The 24881-nt window shown below is 37.2% G+C and overlaps 1 protein-coding gene across 5 annotated transcripts in view; it reads left to right on the forward strand.

Moving 5' to 3' along the window:
* Positions 1-24881, forward strand: part of LPP (LIM domain containing preferred translocation partner in lipoma) — a 711048-nt gene that overhangs the window by 562765 nt on the left and 123402 nt on the right. The window lies entirely within an intron of this gene.

Raw genomic sequence — 24881 nt, forward strand, 5'->3', positions numbered from 1 at the left:
ATTAGAAATAGCCATTAAATTTTATTAAATTTTCAGATTTACTTAACCTTACTTAGATTTTTTTTTTATTTATTAATGTAAATGAATTATGTTAGTAGAATCCCTGAAGTAGACCCATCCTTACATTGTTGGTTTACATTTTACTTTATAATTTTTACTATTTAATAAACTGATAGCTTCAAGTTTTTAATGCTATTCATTTAGAATTCTGTACCTATGTTCATAAATTAGGATTGAGCTCTTCTTTTTGCACAATATTATATTTTGGTATTAAGCATAGGCTAACCTCCTAAAATCAGTTTGAAAGCTTCCCATTTTTTAATATGGTCTAGAATAGTTTGATTCATTTAGAAATTATATCTTCCTTAAACATTAGGGTGAACTGAATTTCATCTGTCTTTTTCATTGGTAAATCTTTAACAAACTTTTAAATTTCTTCAGTGACTATGGGGTTGCTGAAGGGTTTAAACTTCTCTTGGAATTCATTTGGTAGTTTATATCCAAATGCTATAAAAAATCATCCATTTCATCAACATTTTTAACTGTGTTAGCATGATGTAGGCATATTACTCACTTGTAATTTTTAAAATATCTTTGCCTATATTTATCTCTTTTTTAAAATTTTGCCTAATTTTCCTGTTTTCCTTTTAACTAAGCTCTTCTAAGAGTTTTCTTATGTGTATATGTATATGTGTGTGGAGTTGTTTTCTTTGTTTGTTTTCTAACTCATTACATTTAGTGTGTTATTAATTTATATTTCCTACCTTATTTTCGTTCATTTAGTTATCCATTGTTGTAGCATCTTAATCTGAATGTTAGTTCATTTATTCTCTGTCTCTTTTGTTTAATAATGAAAGCATTTAATTTTATAAATATTCCTCTAACTTCATCTGTATCCCATGGGTTTTTGATATGTCTTTTTAGATTTATTATAAATATTTTATGATTCAGTTGTTCTTCCATCTAAGAATTATTTAGAAATTTATTCCCAAGTTATTTTCATCTTTTTATTTTTCTGTTTTTTAAATTGAAAGAAATTAAGCCTTGAAATTTATTACTGACACATAAATTCCAGACTGAGCATTATAAAACGTGCCCAGCCCATTGCTGGATTTGGTGTTTTGTCAGCTGGGAACACTAAATACCCTCACTTAACTTGATATCTGTAAAGCTCAGAGCAACATTGGGGTTTCTGTACACTTTGGCAATTGCCCCATGGCTAATTTGGCCAGTTTCCAATTCCTCAGAGAGAGACAAAGAGTTGTCTCATTGCCACCTGCTATTAACTAAATACTTAGGATTCAGTGTCCTACGGGTGACTGGGAGACATGGGAATGGATTATTGTGGCAGCCTGTGGGACCTCCTTCCCTGGGGAATTTTGAGAACAGTAAAGAACCATCTGTCTTGGGTGGTTTTAAGAGCAGCCCTGCCTAAAGGCAGGTGCATGGATTAGATGACCTGTGAAGATTGTCATCCATCCCAATGACTTCAATGGAAAGGATGCATTTGCTGAGTTTGAAAGGAGTCCAGGAGAAACACTGATAGGTTTGGCGAGCATATGGTCAAGAGCCTGAGGGTATTCAGCCCTTCTTGAAATTGTAGCCACTCAGTGTCACCCTGTGCCCTGAATTCAAGAATGCCATCCTCTACATGTGAACCCAGCATTCAGTTATTCCACCCTTAAAAGTTATATGCATATGTAGTTCAAATTAGTGTAGTTCTAATCTTTGATCACAAGCAGAATTCTTTTTTTTAGCATGTAACCCAACTGATCCATATCTATAAATTCAAATGCTGTTGAGTCTGTTTCTTCTCATTTAGCCAGATCATGATGCAGTGACCACTGACCTTGACATTTCTAACCTTGTTCCTCAGAGGTTATTGTGTGTTTGTTTCAGGCAGTTAAATGGTCTGATTAATCTTTCAGCTGAGCTGCCCTAAGCATATCAACAATAAAGGTATTACAGGTACAAAGGCAAAATGCTTAAATGAATTAACCAAGTTAAATCACCTTAATTGTGATCCAATTTTCATTGTATGTAATGTCCTAATCTATTTTAAAGTCATAGAGGAGGAGAAATGCCCCAAAATCTTTTCAGAATGATATGTCGGACATAAGGAGTTATAAACCAACCATGGCCAGTTTGCAGAGGTGGACATGGGATGGGCCAACTGATTCATTTAACCATTCTAGCAGTTAGAGGGATTCTGACTTAGGGTACCAGCTAGCCTTGCATGCAAGAGGTGGTTTGGATGAGTGGAATTAGGAGAGGTAGACAGGACCTGTCACAAACCTCTCCTGAATGTTTAAACTACTTTAAAAATAAGGTTTATGGCTTATCCAAAGAACAGTGCTTTCGGAAAAACAAAAAGTTCCTTAACTCATACTATCTGCTCAATCCAGATGAATTAAAGAATTCAATATTTAAAAACTAACAACAATTTAAAAATAACCTCTGGTGAAATGTAATCAGATCTGAATTGATTTGATCTAGTATTGAGAAAGGATGTTCTTTATGCTTTATGCTTATAAAGCAATAAGGACAATAACAAAAGATATTAGCAATAGATTTGAGAAAAAATTTAAAGTATTTATAAATGTCAGAGATTAAAATTAAGAAAAAATAAATGGGAATTATATTTACAATAAATATGGTAATAAATATTTATTATATATGATATATATGCTATGAAAACTTTTATACAGTTGGAGAAATCCCAATAGGGAAACACAAAGGCTGTAAACAATTCTTAACAGAATAAGTACAGTGGATGATTAACTTAAATTTTATTCTCACTAAAATGAAATGAAAAAGCAAATGAAGTCTAGTTTTTCATATGAAATTAGCAAAGATTTAGGGAAAAAAACTACTCTCATCTGCAGCTGGTGGGAGTGTAAATTAGCCCAGTAGTTTTGGAAAATTATTTGGCAATATTCTTCAAGAACTTTAAATGTTTCATATTTCTCAATCCAAATAGATGATAGGCAGGCAGACAGGGAGATAGATGCACATATAAACATATATCATCTATCTATCCCAAGGAAATAGAAATTTGAACAAAACCTATTTACAAAAATGTTCACTGAGGAACAATTTATAATGAGAAATTGAAAGTTGAAATGACCAAAAGTAGGGGACCTGTTTTATAAAATATTGTAGATCCCAAATGATGCGATATTAAAATACTGTATTTGAAGAATTTAATATATTTAGGAAAATGCTCTTCTGTGGGAGGGGGAATGGTTTAAACTTGTGTATTTAGTATGATCAAACGTAAGTTAAAAATACCTATAGAAGTTCTTTAAGAAAACACATTAAAATGTAAACAGACTAGTTCTCACTAATCAGATCGTATGATTTTTACTTTCTTCATAATTTTCCTTAATTTTCAAAGTAACTACAATGAACATGTGCTATTTTTGTAATCATAAAATACATTTTAAAAAGAGAAATAGAACTAACTAGCAAAATAAGAATGTAAGAAAGAACAAGTAAATGAAGTTGTGAGTGAGATAGTGAAGAGAGCTCTAGATTAGAAGTGGGAGGGCCTGGATTCTAGAATCCAGAGAGATTTGTTGACGTTGTCTCTTTTGGCTCAAAGGTTCTACGAGCCAGTGTTTTACGCAAGAGCCCTTCCCTGTATACCCATGGGCCTGCCAACCCTGGTAGACAGTAAGTAGCCCAGACTAAATTTCCTGTGGGTGAATTTCCAAACTCCTTCCCACTGATCATCCTTTTTCACTCTTCTGGAAGAGAACTAAGAAATTACTGATGCCAATTGTCCCCTTCCCAGTTGACATCAGCTTTGAGATGGGGGAAGCACATATTCAGTAATATCTGTGCTCTTAGGCAGTTCTAGACCCTCACACCACTTCAGCCTCAGAGTGATTTTTGGCTGACGCTGGCTGTGGTTTGTTGCTGAATATACCCATCATGGATTTTGAAATGTTTAATAGCCTTAGGAAATGTGGCAGTGCCCTCTAAGTATGGGACTAAGGAAGTGTAAATCCACCTTTTCCGACCCTGCGATTCAGATTGAAATTGTAGTCATCATGTCCAGGAAACCTTTAGTTTAGAATGGTCTGCAGTTCAGCCTTCACTTTACCTCTTTCTTAGCTCCAACCTGCCTTATTCTACGATGTGACCTATTCCACATCTTGTGGCAACCTGTTCTCATTTGCTGTTTTTAAAAAAATTCCAGACATAAATTGAAATAATCTTGTCTGTTGTAACCTTCCTACCCAACATACATTCTCTTTTTATTCCCCTTCTCACCTCCCCCACTTTTTGCTGTTATTATTTTTGGTACCTGTATGCTTTTATTTCAGTAGAGTCAGGGACCGCATTTTTGTTCTTAGTCCCACATCTTGATCTGTTTATAAGGAAATTAAATTTCATAACAAACAAGCTTTCAGCAGTGTTATTCCAAATGAGGATCAGTCATGCACGGTATCCGCAGACTCTTTGGCAATAACAATAACAGTAAAGATGGTATTTATAGATGCGCTAGGTGCTTTGCGAAGCTCTTTTTATGCATTGACATGTAATTCCCACACCAACTCTGCTTAAGTAGGTATGATTATACCTTTTGAAACATATTGAATAATAATATTATTATATAATAAAACATTATATGTGCTTCAAAAGGGGAGGAAACTTATGTCCAGATAGGTTAGGTGACTTGCCCAAGGACACACACCAGTAAGTGACAAAGCCAGGTCTTAAAGGCAGATAATATGACTTCAGAAACCTTGCTCCTGAGTGCTCCTTTCTAAATATAGTAATGTGACTGAGACCATCTGGAGAATTTTAGTCTACCCTAGTGGTGAGTTTAAAGCTCTCTATTTTACTGTGTTGCTTTATATAGGTACGAGGGATTCCCATTTCCAAACATAGTCACTTGATAGAATGTGGGCTGCTTTTAATCACAAATGTAAATAGTTTCTTAGTTGATAACACAAGTTTTCTGGTGTCCCCTAACTCTTAACTTTGAACATTTAATTGGATCCCTGGTGCTATGTCTATTTGACTTTTTTTTTTTTTTTTTTTTTTTATTTATTTATTTATTTATTTATTTATGGCTGTGTTGGGTCTCCGTTTCTGTGCGAGGGCTTTCTCCAGTTGCGGCAAGCGGGGGCCACTCTTCATCGCGGTGCGCGGGCCTCTCACTATCGCCGCCTCTCTTGTTGCGGAGCACAGGCTCCAGACGCGCAGGCTCAGTAGTTGTGGCTCACGGGCCCAGTTGCCCCGCGGCATGTGGGATCTTCCCAGCCCAGGGCTCGAACCCGTGTCCCCTGCATTGGCAGGCGGATTCTCAACCACTGCACCACCAGGGAAGCCCCTCTATTTGACTTTTGATATGAAAGTTATATTCATTTTATTCCTTCATTTGGCACTATCAAGACATAATTCCTATAAACCAAGGAGCAATGTACCTTTCAGCTCTCACCGTGAGAACATTAACTGGCCTAAATATCAAACTCCTTTCTTGCAAAGACTTGCTGTCCTGATTGTTTAAAAAATTATCTTAAAAATGGGGGCTTACCACTGTATATACTTATTTGAAGTCTTTCTATCAGACATAGGCTGGGATCCCATGGAGTACATAAATAAATGTTTTTGCTGTAAAGGTTCTCAAGATCTTATTGTGGGGATCAGTCAATTATATAAATCCCTGTAACACAAACTGAATTAATATGATTGCCTGAAAAGAGCCAAAATTTCTACAATAATTTGAAGAAGGGAGATGTTATATATACTTTGGGAGTATAAAGAAAGGGTTCCTGAATGACCCAACAGAAAAATGGGTCAAAGTTTTAAACAGGCAATTCATAGCAGGGGAATACTGCAGTATTTATTAGAAAGAGAGAGGGAAAGGACTCGTTTCTTGTCTGGCTTCTGTCAGAAGGCAGCATTTGAGACAGGCTTTGGATAATTATTTATACTTGTGATTGGTGAAAAGGGGTTGCAGGGCATGAAGAAGGTAGGAGTAACTTCAGCAAAGACATAGAGGTTGGAAAACATGGAGCAATTGGAAAACAGAAGTCAGGAGGGAAACATGTAATTCTCTATAATATTGAAGGATCTATGCTGGTTCTTAGGAGGTTGTATAGGGATAACTTTCTATATTCCTATAATGGAGGACTTTTCATTTCAAATGGTGTGTCGTTGCATGATTCTTTAGAAGATGAATTCTGGGAAACTGGGGATGGGGTGATAAGATAAATCCAGAAGTTCCTGAAAATCTGTTCCCATCTGATAGAAGAGCCTTGTAACTGAAGATGGGAGTTAGTTACTTCAGGGTCACAAATATTCTTGATAAACCAGCTGGACGTGGATGTAACAGTGTTGTCTATAAGCCTACTAAAGACCAGAATTTTTGATAGTCCTTTGAGTTGCCATCATCCTATCTTTATCTCCTGCTAAAGACCAGAATTGGGAGTAATCCCTTACTCTTGCTTGATAAAACAGTTTGACTGACAACAGTGCCTTTTTATAATAATCTCTGAAAGTTGCTTCTTAGGTCTTCACATGTATCTCACATTTCATAAAGGTAAATGATCAACGATTATCATTCAATGGCCATCATTGTCTCGAATTTGTTGATACTAAAAAGTAATAAAAAATTTGCCTTTTGCTTCTCAGTCTGAATGCCCACAGAACTCTGCAAGGGTGTTATCTGTGTCCATCCAGGGCCAAAATGTATTTCCATATGCACTAACAGACTCTGGAAGGTGATTTCCTCCAGGTTGTCAATAGAGAGCTAATGTGGATGTTAACACAGGCATCATCAAGCCAATTTGTTTACTAAATGTTGCTTTTGCAATAGGGACTATGGTACCGAATGGGCTGTGAGCCTTAATTTGCTCATAATAATAGCAATGAATAATGGATCTACCTGCGGACTTCCGAGTGTACTCTTGCATTTTAGGACTGCAAGAAAAAAGTAATATAGTAACATATTTTATGCTCTGTTACATTCATATTTTCTATTAAAGCATACTTATCTAAGCCCAATATCTGACATCAATTTTAATAAGGAGAAATTACATTTAATTGTGTCTCTATCCTTTCACATTAATCCATTATGAATATTTTATTCCACAGAGTTAGAAAAATTACATTCACTTATTAGTGAAGAATAATCCTTTATAAGGAGTGCTTCATACTTCAGGCCCTCATAACTTACTTTAAATATTTCAGGCACAATAAATGGTAAGAAATGAAAAATAAGCCTGAATTCATAGGGTAAGGACCATTTAGAAGTCTTTTGTCTTCAGATTTTGATATATAGTTAAACTTATTTGATATGCTCAGCAGGTTGTAAAATTCATATCTTTATGTAGTGATCCATAAGAAATGGCTTCATCGTAATGAAATACTTTTAAATTTGAATCTGTGAGTTGCAAAATGATTATCATCCTTCCCACACCAGGAAAAAAAAGTGTGTAGTTTTGTTTGTTCTTTTGTTTGTTTAACATCAAAAACCAGATATTAATTCGATCTCTTGACAGAATGTAAAATCTCTCTGCTGATCATCTACCTCTTCTCAGTTTGCATGACCATACACAATTATTTTTTTTAGCAAATAAAAAAATTTGAGGGACAATAGTAATATATTTGATAAAAGATGTACAAATGTTCTTCTGGAGAGGAAAACAAATAAAAAGGCATTAATATGTTTCACTGGTATGAACCATCAAAAAAAATCAAAATACTAGTTTTTAGTATCCTTATAGAGGAAATTAGTAAAGGAAGTGTGATGCTTTCCTAAACATGCTGTTTAAACAAAAAAACTTGAAATTTCGTGGCAAAATTTTATGGAAAAGAAACATAATAGAACCTTCTTCAATGCCTTTGGGTCCACTGAGCTAATCAAAATGCACTTTGAACTGGGGAATCCCAGTTGAGAAAAAGAGAGAGAGATTACATAATTTAATTTTAATATTTTTACCTTTATATCTATCCTTATACCAATACTCCTCTGTCTTAATTACTGTACCTTTAGATCAAATCTTGATATTAGATAACTAAGTCCTCCAACTGTGTTCTTTTTAAAAATTATTTGGACTATTTTGCATTCTTTGCATTTCCATGTAAAATTTACAATCAGTTTACCAATTTGTGCCAATAAAATTGGGGAGAAATGACACCTTAACTTGTCTTCCAATACATGAACATGCATATTTCTCTCTTTATTTAGATCTTCTTTAATTTCTCTCAGCAATGTCTTATGGTTCTCATTGTAAAGGTCTTACACATGTTTTGGGTCATAGACCTAAATGTCAAAGCTAAATTATAAGACTTTTACAAGAAAACATAGAAAATCCTTATGATGTTAGGGGAAGAAAAGATTTCCTAGAGAAGATATCAAAAAAAAAACAAAAAACCCACAAGCCAAATTAAAAAAAAAAAAAACCACAATTAATTGTATTTTATAAAAATTTTAAAACTTTGGCTTTTCAAAAACCCCATTTTAAAAATGAAATGAATTTCCAGTCCAAGGTGGCAATGTAGGAAGAACCTGAACTCACCTTCTCCCACAGACACACTAAATCTATACCTGCATATAGAGCAGTTCCTTCTGAAGAAGAACTGAGAGCTGATTGGGTGGCTTCTGCACAACAAACGATAGCAGGACCACATAGAGACGGGTAGGACAGATGGAGATACAGTACTGACAGGAACCCCACCCTCGATGCAGAAACCTGCAATGGGAAGGGACATCACTGAGGGGCCTGCACACAGACTCACCCACCCTGAAGCACAGTGAAAAAGGAGCAGTTTAAAGGACACCTAGAGTATACGGGAAAAAAATCCATTTGCTAGCCCTAATGCATCTGCCAAATGGTCAGGAAACTGCTGGAACTCTCTCTGGTGTTATAGGGGCCAGAGAGTGCCATTTTTTGCATTCCTCTTCCACCTTATAGTATTGCAGGAACATGGTTCAGATGCTCTAGCCTATCTGCTAAGGTCACCCAGTGTGCCCCAAGTCCTAGGATAACCAAGGCAATCTACAGATTCAGTGCAATCCCTATCAAAATACCCATGGCATTTTTCACAGAATTAGAACAAAAAATCTTAAAATTTGTATGGAAGCACAAAAGGCCCCAGATAGTCAAAGCAATTTTGAGAAAGAAGAAGCTGGAGTTATCACACTGCCTCATTTCAAACTATACTACAAAGCAAAGGTAATCAAAACAGAATGATATTGGACAAAAACTGACACATAGATCAATGGAACAGAACAGAGCCCATAAATAAACCCACACTTACATGGTCAATTAATCTATGGAAAGGAGGCAAGAATATAACAGTGGGGAAGACAGTCTCTTCAAGAAATGTTTTTGGAGAAACTGGGCAGCTACTTGCAAAAGAATGAAACTAGACTACTTTCATATACCATATACAAAAAGAAACTTAAAATGGATTAAAGACTTAAATATAAGACCTGAAACCATAAAACTCTTGGAAAAAAACATAGATGCTGCACTCTTTGACATTGGTCTTAGCAGTATTTGGGCGGGGAGGGTGGGGTGGGGAATCTGTTTCCTCAGTCAAGGGCAAAAAAAGCAAAAATAAATAAATGGGACTGCATCAAATTAAAAATGTTTGCACAGTGAAGGAAATCATCAACAAAATGAAAAGCAATTTGAATGGGAGAAGATATTTGTAAATGATATTCTTAATATCCAAAATGTATAAGGAACTCATACAATTTAATATAAAAAAAATCTGATTGAAAAATGGGCAGTGGATCTGAATAGACATTTTTTCCAAAGAAGAAATACACATGGCCAATGGGCACATGAAAATATGTTCAGCATCACTAATCATCAGGCAAATGCAAATCAAAACCACAGTGAGAGATATCACCTCACACCTCTCAGAATGGCTATTATCAAAAAGACAGGAAATGATAAGTGTTGGCAAGGATGTGGAGAAAAGGGAACCCTAGAGGACTGTTGGTGAGAACGTATATTAGAACAGCCACTTATGGGAAACACTATGGAGTTTCCTCAAAAACTTAAAAATAGAACTACCGTACAATCCAGTGATTCCACTTCTGGGTATTTATCCATAGAAAACAAAAACACTAATTCAAAAAGAAATATACACCCTAATTGAAGTATTATTTACAGTAGCCAAGATATGGAAGCAACCTATGTGCATCCACAGATGAATGGATAAAAAAGAATGGAAAATTATTCAGCCATAAAAAGAGTGAAAGCTTGCCATTTGCAATGGCATGGATGGACCTAGACGGTATTATGCTGAGTGAAATAAGTCAGAAAGAGAAAGACAAATACCATCTGATTTTACCCTCCTCCCCTCTTGCAACCATCAGTATATTTTTGGTGGTGAGCATGCTGTAGGGTATACAGATGTAGAAATATAATGTTGTACACATGAAATTTACATAATTTTATGAACTAGTGTTACCTCAGTAAATTTTTAATGAAATGACACACCATATATTGGGAGAAAATAAGTGCAATATATACGTATCTGACAAAGCACTTGTGTCCAAAATATAGAAGGAAATCTTACTACTCAAAGGCAAACAATTCAATTTAAAAATTGGCAAAATATTTGAACACACTTATTGAAATAAAATATACAAAACCAATAAGCAAATTAAAAAATGTTCCAAACCTTTAGTCTTCAGAGAAGTACAAATTGTGAGGTACCTCTACAAATTGATTAGAATGACTGAGATTTAAAGGAATGACATTACAAAGTGTTAACTAGTAGACGGAGCAACTAGAACTCTCATACATTGCTGGTGACGATGTAAAATGGTACCACCACTTTGGAAAACACTTTGGTAGTGTCTTAAAAAAATAAAACACATATTTATCATACGACCCAGCATTTTTCCTCCCATATATTGACCCAAGGGAAATGAAAACATTTTTCCATACAAAGACTTGTACATAAAAATTCATAACAGCTTTATTTGCAATGGCCAAAAACTGGAAACAACTCAAATGCCCATCAACAGGTCAAAGGACAAATTGTGCTGTATATTTAGAATGGAATGCTACCCATCATTAATAAAAAAGTGAACTACCAATAAGTACAACGTGGGAAAACCTCACAAACTTTATGCTGAGCGAAATGAGCCAGACCTCTCCCCCTGCCAAAAAAAAGTATCTACTATGTAACTCAATTTGTATGAAATCATAGAAAAGACAAATTTATAGTGACAGAGAACAGTCAGTGGATTTCTGAAGCTGGGGGAGAAGATTGACTCTAATGGGACACAAGGGAACTTTTCAGGGTAATCGAAATGTTTTAGGACTTGATTATGGTGATAGTTACAAGGGCCTATGAATTTCTTAAAATTTATCAAAATGCACACTTAAAATGAGTTCATTTATTACATGTAAATTATACCTCAATAAAGTTTATTTTAATAAATAAACAAAATGCATATTTCACCTTTTTTTTGAAATTTGAACAAGACATATTTGAGTGAGGGCTGTCAGCTTTGTGTCTGTTGTGTCATTGTGCATAATGTCATACTGGGTCCCCGACAATTTCCAACCAGGTTGGAAATTGTCGGAGAGCAAGAATTTAAAAACACTTGTGAAATAATGTGAGTGCAGAATGCTTTACAATTTTTAAGCTTTTTTTCCTAATATTTTAAAGTTGCTTATCCATACCTTACTGAATAATTTATTTTTTTTTCCCTAAGTGAAATGTCTCTCTGGAACTTTTCCAAAACATTGTATTTAGATGTTATTTTTAAAAATTAAAACATTTTCACTTTTTTGCTAACTTACATAATATTTCATTAAATAGCTTAATTGCAATAACAAGTTCAAATGGTATGAGTAGGTTTAGGATCAAATCCAGCTGACTCTGGTAGCAGGTTGGAGCATGAGTCAGGCTGTGCTCATGACCGTGTTCACTGGTTGTGCACAAAGACACATGACTGAGTGGCCACTGGGATGGAAACTGAAGATTGCTAGTTTGTCACACAGTGCCTGACTTATAGTATGTGCTCAATATCTGCTTAATTTGAATGTTTACCTTCTATATTATATATCACGAGTCTCAAGGATTTGATAGTAAGTGCTCAATAAGTGTTGAATTATTTTCAATCTTACATGGAATTACATGAGTTAAACCTCTATTCATTTTAGAATTTTGGGCAGTTCTGTATTAAAAATTGCATTTGGAATGTGCGTTCTGCAAGGGCGTATCTGCATTACTACTTTATCAACTATGTTGGCCCATAGTAGGTACTCAATAAACATTTTGTGAAAGCATAATTGTAATGAGTCTTCTGTCTTCTCAGGAGTCTTTTGAACAAGAACGGGTCTAAAACTGATCTCTAATACCTTCCTCAAACTTTTTAAGTCGGAAAGTTTCTCGTGCAAACTTCTTTAACTTAGGAAATTCCTAAAAACTTATTCTGAGGAAGCTGATGGTATAGAGATGAAACTGATAAAGGGGCTCTGGTCATCATCACTCCCCTCCAGTCTTCTTTCTTTTCTCAGGATCCGACATAGCTGAATCCTCAGAACCCTTAAGGTTCTTCGGAGCACACTTTAAAAATATCTAATTCTGGTTCACACTTTATGAAACAGGTATCTGAGGCCCATGGTGGTTAAATGACCTAAGGTCACATAGCTGTGTATGTATGGTAAAGCCAACCCATAAGCCCATGTCTTCTGACTTTTATGCTAATATTTTTAAACTGCCTTTCTGTTTCAATTTTGCTGTATTCCATGGGTAACATCTTAAACATTTAAACATTTATATTTATTTAAACATTTTTCTTTAATAGAGATCTTCCCTTTTCTTTAAGATACACCATTGCTTCCAATTGTACCACCTGGACCAAGCTAAATTATTCCTCGGTGTTTACACCTTTCAAATATTTATAGACCATCATCGTGGCACTCCTTAGTCATCCTTCGGCCTCGTTATATGTACATATATAGCTCCTCTAATCTTTTTGTACAAGTCAATGTCTCTAGTCTCTTCATCATTTGTACCATTCTTCTCTCTAGTGCCTCTAAGAGAACAGTTTGAGGATATTCCAGATGGGAAAAATAACCCCAACATGTTGTAACAAGGGGCAGAAAAACACGCTGAATAGATGAAAGGAACAATCTACAGGTTAATTAGTAGTGTGGCCACAAATATGTGCACAGTTTTGTTTCAGAAATAAAGCAAGCTGTATTTGTTGTAACTATCTCTGCTTTGAACTTAACAGAATGCTGATAATGCCAGGCTGTGTTTACAGTCCAAATTTTTGCTAAAGACCTTCAACTTTGCATTCCCCTTGTGTGGTATCTCTTGCCCAAGACAGAACTACAAATAAAAGCACATAAACAGGAGCTGATGCAACAACCCATTACTGAGCTTATCTGTTTTTGTGCAGTTTCTGTGGATTTACTTGGTTTCTGGGAGCTCCCTATAAGCCTTAGTGAGGAAGAGCCCTTTACTTATCTCACTAGATATGAGGCACTTGGGTATTAGTCATCCTGTAAAAATTAAATGTTTACCAAATATGATAATCTAAAAATGGAAACTACATTAGCACAAGAGGAATCACCCAGAAATACTCTGCTGACATAAATAGAACATGCCTATTGCCTGGTGTTCTTGTTTTTTTCTTTTTCTTTTTTTTTTTTTTTAGTTCATAACTTTTGTAGTTTTTCAACAAATTTGGGGTCTTGAAAAGCTGTCCAAAATTATTATTGAGCTTATTCTCCTTACCCTCAGGCAGACTTAATCTAACTTCAATTTGCATATTCATCTTATAAAATATATCTTAGAATGAAAAATTGAAGACTGGGAAGGTGCTTAGAAAAACACTTGACAGTTGATTCAGTGTATTCATTTTATAACAGGAGATAGAAAGTATATGTCCAGCCCAGTTACATTAAGGAAATGTTCCATATTTTTCTCAAACTCTCATATGATCCAGAAAGTGTTCTTTCAATCCCAACCAGATCCTTCCTGTAGAACTTTCTGTGCCTTTCTTGTGCTGCTCTCTCTCCCATGATCTCACAGGACCATAAGCTTCTACAAGGAGAAATGTGATGTCTTGCTCTGTTCTTTTTATAAAACATTGCACTGCACCTCAGAAATGATGATAGCCAGTGGAATTTATTAGAATGGAATTTAAACTTTTCTACCTTTAAACCCAGTGATCGTGCTATTCTGGAGGTGGCAAAGAAGGGTGACTATTTATTTCCTCTCTCACTCAAAGCAAGGTTGTGAAGGGACTTATTCTCTGAATGAAAGAGGAGAGGGGAAAAGTAGGAACCTTCTCATGTTTTATTCAGATGTTAACAAAGAAAATTGAGAAGTGTGTTTCCTTAAAGTTGACACCATTTTTATCCCAAACATTTTGGTATGTGATAGCAGACAATTGTGCAAGCTTTTTGAGAGAGAGGGATTTTTCCAGGAGCATAGTCCCGGTGGGAAGTATTACCTAAAAGTAATCCACTAATCGCTTTCAATCTTGCATATTTTCACATACTGTGTGCATACATACATGTATTAATAACTGTTCCCAAGACGTCAGTTCAGCGCTCAGAGGGCTCAGTGTTGCTATGCAAGTGCCAGAGATGGAATCCATGCCGACTGCAGTTTAGCAACGAGGATTTTACAGACACGCAAGGGCGAAGATGGCCTGAGGTCTAAGACTTCACGCCTGGGTCTCCCTCTGAGCTCTGATGTAGCATCATGTGTCAAATATTCACGGCATCCATCTGCCCACTCCACTGCGAAGATAAATGGCACTGCCAGCATTTCCAAGAAGCTTAGCTCCTCACAATCTCTCCACTCACATCCAGTACTGCATTCCATCTTGTAGCTTTTGCATAGGAATTCCTTAGAATGTGATCTCTGGATGCAAGTCCCAGATACATAAATATTTTCTGCTCTATTGTGCATGTGATTTGTATTAATATCTATAACAAAATTTATTTTACAGTGATATGTTTTGAAGGAATTCCTTACATCTTCTTGTCACTTATAATTTAGTGTATATATATTCCTCCCAGTAACACTTTGAGTCTCCTAGTTACTTGCCCAAAGTCACAGATATGGTAGTATTAGGAGTAGAACCCAGTTCTTCTAACCACAAATCTGCCACTTATTTCCCTCAAGTGGTTCTTAGTCTTTAAAAAAATAATAATAAATAACAAAATAAAACTGGAAACCTATCAAGTGAATATTCAATGTAACTCAAATGTACAAACCAAATTGATTCAGACCAGCTATGGTCAAACAGACACCAGAACCTGGCCTTCTTTGGTCCCAGGATACCTCTGCAGGACCCAGTACCCCACATCCCGCTGCCTTTTTTTCCATTTTCAGAACATACAGATGTACAAATCCGAAGTATACCAGGTGTTTCAGACAGAAATGGAATGATTGTGCTGCTTCAGAGGGTAATGGCGTTAACCTTGTTCTGGAATCATGTAGGAGTCATCCTGTGGACTGCAGTCCCCACACAATACTTTCATTTATTGATACAGTGAAACTTTACCGTATGCTCAGGCCACAGCGCCTGCTAGTGGAAAGAAACTAACAGCTGAGGCAGCACACTGGGAAATAGTTTTGTGCAGCTGAAAGCACACTGTACTGAGAGCCTGAAGGCCTGAATTCAAGTCTCACCTCTGCTGTTGGCTTGATGTAGGATCTTAATCTAGGCACTGCCTCTGCCTGAGCCTTTGCTTTTTCATCTGTAGATGAGGTTGCACTGGGTGGTGTCTAAGTTTTCACGTGCTCTTACGTTTTAGGGCTTTTAAAATCCTCTAACCATGTGTTATGGGCATTTCAGCACCAAGTAGAAAATCCAAAACCCAAGTAAGACTAATTGGCTTCCCTGAGACGTGTCAGGTGAGAATATCACGCACCTCTGGGTCCAGCACCATGCAAGCAGGTAACGTGGTCCAGCTCAAAGATCAGTAGTCTTGGGGTCAGATGAACTGAGCTTGAATTCCAACTCTTATTATCTACCTTTCAAGTCATGCACAAGGTTATTCCTAGGCTAACTCATTTGTTAAAAGAGGATAATTGTCTTATCTGGCTTTTAGTTTTTGTAAGGTTCAAATGAGAACATGGAAATGATGAAGTTTTATGTGAATTTGCAGGGTTACTCTCATTCTTCATATATCAGAAAGCTAAAAGAAGTAGTGTTAATTATAGCTTTCATTTTGCTCTTTTTGGTAGCGTCGGGTAAGAAAGCACATTTACTATTATAAGGCAATATATAAATATAAGGAGTGCTTGTTAATATTATAAAGAGAAAATTATGGCTATTGTTAGGCATTGAAATACAGTAGCTTCGGGGACACCCAGTGTTAGGTTTGCTCTTAAATAACCAAAATACATTCGGAGATTTCCCATCAATAAAACTAAAAGTAACATGGCAAACAAAGTTTTTTTCGGCTTTGAGTGGAGGCTGAGGGAAATGCACATTCCCATGAGAGATACCCTAGAGCACATTTTAATCATAAGTCAAAAATAAACATTGCAGTAGCAGTTTTAACTGTACTAGTAAACACTGATTTTTTTTTCCATTAACAGAGCAATCATGAAATAAATTTTAAATATAGAAGAATAGATTAAAAATTAAGAGTCAGGATATGAAAATGCCCATGTGTAAAAATTAAAGTGAAAAAAATCTTGCTTTAGCCAAAACAGATACTAATATTCCTGTCAGGAATGTTGTAAGGTTTATGCAAGCTTACATCTGCCAGGCCAGATGTTTTTAAGAATTTTGGAATTCTTAAGTCAAAAACCAGAGTAAAGGACTGGTTAAGTGGGCTTTAAGGCCAGACCGACTGGTTCCCAATTCCAGCTTCAGTAGTTAACTCTGTGGCCTTGGGCAAGCTACCTAATCTTTCTAGGCTGCCATTTCTTATACTATAATGAACATAATGAGAGGACCTACGTCATCAGGTTGTTGGAATGCTTGAGATAATATATTTAAATACTTAAAACAGTGCTTGGCACATAATAAGTGCTGAATAAATCTTGATGATTATCATCACTCTGGGATTCACAGATTTTTTTTCAAGATTGGGATTGAATTTCGAGCACTGAATTCTATTAATACCATACTGGTAAAGATAAACCTTACGTAACTGCCTCATAGATGCAGCTTCCTCTTACCCCCTCGTGGACCACCATCTCTGGTCCTAGTCATAATGAGCTCTTCGTTTTGAAGTTTTCCTCTACCTCCTTAGTTGGAGGGGGAAATAAGCACGGACTGTACTAGGCACTTTGTAGCTGTTCCCATCATTGAACTTGGTGACCAGGTAGTCAAGGCAGTCATCGTCGTGAATTTTTTTTTTTTTATTGAAGTATAGTCGACTTACAGTGTTGTGTTAATTTCCGCTGTACAGCAAAGTGATTCAGTTATACATATATATGTATATGTATATACATTTCTTATACTCTTTTCCATTATGGTTTATCATAGGATACTGAATACAGTTCTCTGTGCTGTACAGTAGGACCTTGTTGTTTATCCATTCCTTTTTACAGAGGCTGAGAAAAGGTTACCCCTGTGCACAGGACTTAGCACAGAATAGAGACTCAGTAAGTGCGTTAGTGGAGGGGTTGAAAGAATAACTGGATAGATGACTCAACTACTTGTTTTGAAAACAAGGGACTTCAGGATCAGAGAATTTAGGAAACTTGTCCAGGTTCCCATAGCTAGTGAGTAACACAGGCAGGACTCGCAATTCTGTCGGATTGCCTTTACACCATGGAATATACAATTTTGTTCAAAGAGTACCATGTATTGTATCCCAAACTGCAAAGCAGTATTGTTTTTTGTTTTGCTTTTGTTGTTGTCTGGTTTTTGGTCATGTTTTTACTGCTCCTCCTGAGACTGGAAGTGGTTGTCAGAAAGTAATTTTCCCGACCACTGTGCCTGTGTATATTAGTTTAGTGAAGGTTAGGACCAGGGTACATACATGCTGACCAGCTTTCTCCTTCTGCAGTTTCCTAGGATGTAGCTCCTTAGGACCAGGGCTTTTGATCCCAAACATCACTGCTTTCTAAGAACACTCTAGGATGAACTCCGCTTTGCGGAACATACGAACGCGTGGTTCCTTTTAGAACAATGGTCCCCAACCCCACTGCGCATTAGCACCGTGATTTCAGGGCCCCGCCCCCCACCCACCAAACCAAAGAAATCAGAATCTCTGCAAGCAGAGTGTGGCCATCAGTATTATTTTAAAAGCGTTCCTGGTGGGAAGCCAGAGTTTGAGAATCAACAAAGGGTAAGGGTTAGGGTTCAACCAAAGGTCTCTAAAGGACCGTTAGCTGTACTGATTTCGCCACGTGTAGCTGATTCTGACACTTCGCTAAGCTCGCCTGAGCCTTGGGGTGTTGGAGAAGTGATACTTTGCTGGCTCTTCTTTCCCTGGGAGTGGGAACACACCCCACTCCTCAGCAATGCCGAAAACATCACGGTTATGATTGAATAATGAAGTGTATTCCTAGAAAACCACAAGCTGATTAAGAAGATGGACTTTAGAAGTCTGACCTGATTCCCATCCCAGCCTCACCTCATTTCTACCTTTGAGACCTTGGCCAAGAGACTTAACCCCTGGTTTCTTATCTATCAAATAAGAATAGATAAATGTTGATGGGACTAAACGAGAGAATGCATGTAGAGAGCTTAAGGCAGTGTCTGACCCAGAGGAAAAAATACAGTAATTTTCTTTTATGTTTTTGTTACGCTTCTTCACAATGCAGTGTATTTAAATGAGTGAAACATGCTTGCTTATGCAGCCCTATGTGGGACTTCCCCTCCCAATTTACCTCCTTACCTGAAGGTCCAACCTAAGCAAATATGTGTCTATAAATGAGTCACCTCATGGTTAGACTTTGTAATGACTTCCTTTTACCAGGTCACTCGTTTCTCACTCCATCTCATCTGGTTTGTTGCCCAGGCCTCTGTCCACCCATTCCCGAACCATTCTCTCTGACAATTTTTGGGAGTCTGTTTGTTTTGTTTTGTTTTCTTGTTACTTAGCTTAATTTCTTATTTTGTACTAAAATACTTCTTATTTTGTCTCCTTCTGAAAGCTGTACATGTCTACCGTTGGTTCTAGTGCTATTGTAGTCATTGCTCCTTTTCCTGTTGTCTGCCTGTGCACATGTGTGCCTGAGAGAGAGAGAGAGAGAGAGAGAATAGAGAAGAGAAAGAGAGGAGAACAGCTATCTGCCCTCTGCTTCTCATTCCCATCCATGTGCCCGTTGAATCTGCAAGCCGTCTCTGCAAGGACCATCTAAGCAATAACAGTGAAGTCATATAATACAATTATATACACACAAGCAGTGACAAAATTAGATGTGTCCTGCAGTCCAGCTTTTAATATATGTTAAGGATCCCAGGATTCACAGAGCTAAATGGCACTAACCATAGGAGACCGGATATTGGTACAGTATTTAAAGGCAGAGTCCAAGAAAATATATAAAACTTGATTTGATGTATGATGTATACTATGTGGTATCATTACCTTAAATGGCTATCGGTTGACATTCTTTGTGTGTTCTGTATTGTCTAAGGCCACATAGCAGTGCCATATGATAAATTTATTTACAGCACAAAAGAAGCCTGTTCTATGGGAATGCTTGTAATTAATATATATGAACTGCTTTCTCTGGCTTAATGCTGTCAAAGTATTTTATGGTAAAACTTAGCTGATTCTCTTCATGTGTGTTATCAATGGATGGAAAGCCACTGGAAACTCTTCAAACTAAGACATAAAGAGACAGCATTAGGGAAATTACTCTTGTTGGTGAAAAGCAAGATATATTATGATGCCACAGAAATTTCTTTTTTTCAGCCAACTCATGGTTAACAGTCTGTCCCCTAACTGTTTTGCGTGCAGATGAGGGCTGTCTGGGCGCTTCTTGTCAGCTGTTATTCTGACAAGCAGTGCAGAAATAGGCACCCCTTGGAACAGTGGCTTAACTTGCAATCACCTGGAGAGCTTTTAAAAATTCCAATCCTAAGACATCCTACCTCAGACCAATGAAATCAGACTCTCTGGAGCTGGGACCCAGAGATCAGTATTTTTTTTTTTTTTTTAATTCCCCAGATGATTCCAACATACAGGCAAGGTTGAGAATCACTGTCCTAGGACTTACGCAGTTTAAAAAACAGGTTATCTATTATTCCATGCATTAATACTACAGGGTTTCATAAAGTAAAAGCTTTGGTGATTAGAAAATGCCATCATCCTAGACTTCAGTGAATGTCATATGGACCTGTCACATAAAGAGTACAAACTTGTTCTATGAACTTTTTGTACTTTCAGTGGAAGATAATTTCTGAATCAACTTAATGGAGCCTGTGCTTTAGGAAGATAACTCCAGTGGACACATGTAGGGTAAATTGGAGCAAGCTTTGTTTCTAGGAATGATTTGCTATCAGTTCACTACTCTGATATAACCTTATTGATTCAACTTTTGGAGTAGGACTTTGTTCAGAATATATTTTAAAAGGTGCTTAGTGAGAAAGCTGATAGATCATACAATTGGCATATAGAGTTTCAATTCATTATAATAGTTAAAGATAGACTATTAATTTTGCTTATGCCAAAAATTTCTGTTACATGGCAAGTGGCAAGGAGGAGATGGAGACATATGTGACCTGGCTTTATGTCTGCATAAATGTACTAGTTTGCTTTTGATGTTGAATAATGCACAAGCTTGAGAGTATGTCACCCCCCCCCCATCACCATGCCACCGACTCTCAAAATGACTGGACATTTTTGGTCTCACCCCAGAAACAAGCAGTATCTGCAGAAGAGGGTCTATGGCCTATCGTATTAATGGTGTACTGGTCACAAGAACATCATTTTTAAATGAAATTTTATTTTCATATCATAAAGAAAATAAATTCACATTACAGAAAGAGAAAGCTGGTACCAGTAAATATGAAAACCCGTGTCCCACTACTCCACCTGTCTTGCTTAACTTGTAGATTTGCCTGTAACGTTGCCCTTCACCCATGCCATTCCTAAAATGGCTTGTTCAAAAACTATCTAAACTTCCAGACTTAGCTCAAGTAGTAAGACCACCATAAAGCCTGTCCATGTGTAAGAGGGAGTAAGTCAGAGCTAGTGGAACAATCAGGAAGTCATTGCAATGACCCATGAAAGATAATAAGCCCCATGTGGGCAGCAGACCTGTGATGGAAGAGAAGCATTTCAGAGACTTTGCAGAGGTTGTAATAGTTGTGGGAGTAGGGAAGAAGGAGGGGGAGGGGTGAGAAGAGTCCCTGACTAGCTCCACAATCGATACAAAGCGTTATCGATATATAACAAACGATAATACATGGACAAGCTTTTTTTGGTTCAGGCATCTCAATTCACTGACAAAGTTCCCCCCAGGCTGTCTAACCCTCTGTCCTTGGATTTTTTAAGTTACTGTGCTAAGCTTTGCCAGTGAGCTCCTCATACCATCCCTGGGTCTGAACTTGACCCTGAGCTTCCCACTGGCCCCTAATCAACAATGTTTCCTTCATACTCTGATGCCTCCAAGTCTGGTACCATTCCCCTGGTTTTTCTCGTTTAAAAGCACTGAGATACTTGTCTCCAAGATGGGCAGCAAGATTGCAGGATGCTTTTAATGATGTGTAGCATGAGCCCCTCTAGGGGCAAGGACGCATTATGCTCTAGTGACTTTCTTTCCATTGTGAATGCCTCCCTAAAAGGTATAGTCGGTACATTTTTGTAAATGTGAAAAGGTAACATTCGGGCACCTTTTCTGTCCTGCTGTAGACAGAAAGTGTAGAGAGAGCTATTTTTAATTTTTGTTCTTTGCTCTTTTCTGTGCTTGTGATTTTAAAGGTGCCAGACTGACTGCCCTCGAGCCTGGTGTCCCCAGTTTCTCCCAAGAATAGGAAAAATACGGGAGGCAGCAAGCTGGTCATGTCTGGGTCCAGCGTATTAGCCTGACCCACTCTGGAAGAATATTCTCCAAAATATAAAGGAAAAGATTGTTCCTTGTGAACACAGACCATCTGCTTTCATAGCCGAGAGGACAAAACCTTGTTGTCCCACCACCAAGCCACTGCACAGTGTTTGGATCCAGGAAACCCAGCCACTCATCCACTGTGTGGAAAAACTAGAATGTTTTTTTCTCTTCCATCCCCACCTGTCAAAATTCCATCCTTTAAGATTGGACTTAAATGCCTCTTTCTCCACAAAACCTTTCCTGAGCCCTCTCAAGTGTGATGTTCCTCCCACATCTCCAGAGCACTTTCTCAGATGACACCACATTTTGTCATGTGATTGTAGGATGTTATATAGTCTCCCAATTAATGTGAAAGGCACTGACGTCGCCTAATTCATTTCTGGGTATCATACAGATTACAGTACTGGCCAAAGAGTAAATACCTGGGGAATGCCTGTTGAATACAATGATAATTCCAAAGCTTAGCTTTTCATCCTGCCCTTTAGGGCTCTGCTCCAACCTTTCCCTTTAATCAGTGATTGAAATTTTCTCCTAGATCCTCATGGGTAGCTCTCAAACTCTCCATAAACCATGTAGGCTCAGCCTCTTGGATTCCAGATATTACGCATTGGGCAGCCATGGTCTGGAATCATAATTGCTACCTCTACCTGTCTCATCGACCACCATGACCAATAGTCAATCACATTTGGCCAGAACAAATTTTTTCCAAAGTGTGGTCCACAGATCACTGGTAGTCCCTGATGGAGTATCAAGGAGTCCAGAAAAGGAAAGAGTAATAAATAATTATTTTGTTGACTTGCATTTAATGAATCTGAATTGTAAAACTACAATATTCACAGGAATCCAATATGCTCTTAATATGAATCATCACATTCTTAAAGATTGCATATGTACCACCAAACCTATGTTGATCGGTGTTGTTTATCCGATGTTCAGTAACATTGCCATTACGCTCACAGTATTTTCATGTCATTAGTATGTTTTTTTTTCTATTGCTGCTAAACCTACATTTTTTTATCATTACTATATTACACTATTTCTTCAGTTCGCCAAAATAGATCAGTGATTTGAATATGATTCTTTGAAAGTAGGAAAAATAGTAATAAAGATAATCCCATAAATACCACTTCAGATTAATATTACAAATGTAAACATTAGTGAAAACAATTCCAGTATAAATATTGGAAGTGAATCTATATACAATGGGATGAATGTGATTATTTTGTACAAGCAGTTGAAAAAGAAAATTTGGAATGCTATGATGATGATGATATAATTTTTTAACTTATATTTTATGGATTGGTGATCCATTCGCCTGTAATTCCCAATATGTTCTCTGTAGTGAAATGTTGTCAGATAGTGGCATGAAGCTCTCAGACTTTCAGCATCCTTTTCAAACATAGTATAGTGAACTTTTTAGTAAATCAATGAAGTTTTTTTTTTCTGAATAATCACAAAATAGTGCCATATGAAAATCCTAATTTTGATACTAAAGGCAATGAGAGTCTAAAATTTTAAAGCACCTTTCTAAAGTTGTACATCTTTTAATAAAAAACAGACACAAGTTCACTCTTGGATAGAAGTTTGTAAATCAAGCCACAAAGTTTATTACAAACATTTATTTTATAAAAGTTTATCAAATGTCAAGAATATGTCAAGACTTCATAAAAATATCATCTATGGTGGAAGTGGCTTAGTTTCCAAAAGTTTGACTCTTTTTTTCAGCACTTGATATTTCTCATTCTTTAGGGGGAAAATGTTCTATAGTTTGGGCTATGTTTTAAAGATGCATTCAAATTCTGCAACAAAATGTAAAGAAATACTTTCCAGGATCAGTGCAACAGAGGATTAGAAACACATTTGCCTCTTTTCTCCCAAGTTGAAACATTTAAACTTCCTCCCTTCTAGGTGTGAAATAGTCGTCAGTCCAATGTGATGGAGGGCTGAAGGCAGCCTTTAGTGAGAAATCTCTCCATAGTGTCAGCTCTGTGTTCAATCCTGACGCACAGAACTAGGCAGAAGCAAGACAGCAGAATGGTTAGGACCATCGACACTGAAGCTAGACTGCTTGGGTTAGAAGGTAGTCAACCACTTATGTAACCCAGTTTCCTCATCTGTAAAATAGGGATACTAATAGTACTTGTCACACAGGTTGTTGTGAATATGAAATGAGTTAATATACAGAAAGCCCCTAGAAAATGCCTGACCCATAGGAAGCACTAGGTTTGCTAAAGCTTATCTGTAAAAGCCTGCCGATTCTTGCTGACGTTCCCAGTGACTTGTAATACTTGTTAAAACTTTTTACTGGGGCTTCCCTGGTGGCGCAGTGGTTGAGAATCTGCCTGCCAATGCAGGGGACACGGGTTCGAGCTCTGGTCTGGGAAGATCCCACATGCCGCGGAGCAACTAGGCCCGTGAGCCACAACTACTGAGCCTGCGCGTCTGGAGCCTGTGCTCCGCAAGAAGAGAGGCCGCGACAGTGAGAGGCCCGCGCACCGCGATGAAGAGTGGCCCCCGCTTGCCACAACTAGAGAAAGCCCTCGCACAGAAACGAAGACCCAACACAGCCATAAATAAATAAATAAATAAAATAATTTAAAAAAAAAAACAAAAAAACTTTTTACCTTCGTAGAAATAAAGAATAAGAAGGGAAACTGAATGCGGCTCTGACCTCTCGCTCAAGATTCCCATGGTGAAGCCAGCTATGGGTACAGACTGCAGCCAGCACAATGCCTCTCAATGACATAAAGTTTTTTTTTGTAAATTACATGTTAATGTTATTATTCAAATTTTAATGCAGTTTTTTTTAGCCTAAACACAGTGTCCATGTGTGGTCAGAAGCCCCACGAATCAATTTAATCATGCTGAAAATTTGCAGAACACTGGGCTGGACAGTG

This window comes from Balaenoptera acutorostrata, chromosome 4 (genome assembly GCF_949987535.1).
Source record: "Balaenoptera acutorostrata chromosome 4, mBalAcu1.1, whole genome shotgun sequence".
Classification (NCBI taxonomy): Eukaryota; Metazoa; Chordata; class Mammalia; order Artiodactyla; family Balaenopteridae; genus Balaenoptera; species Balaenoptera acutorostrata.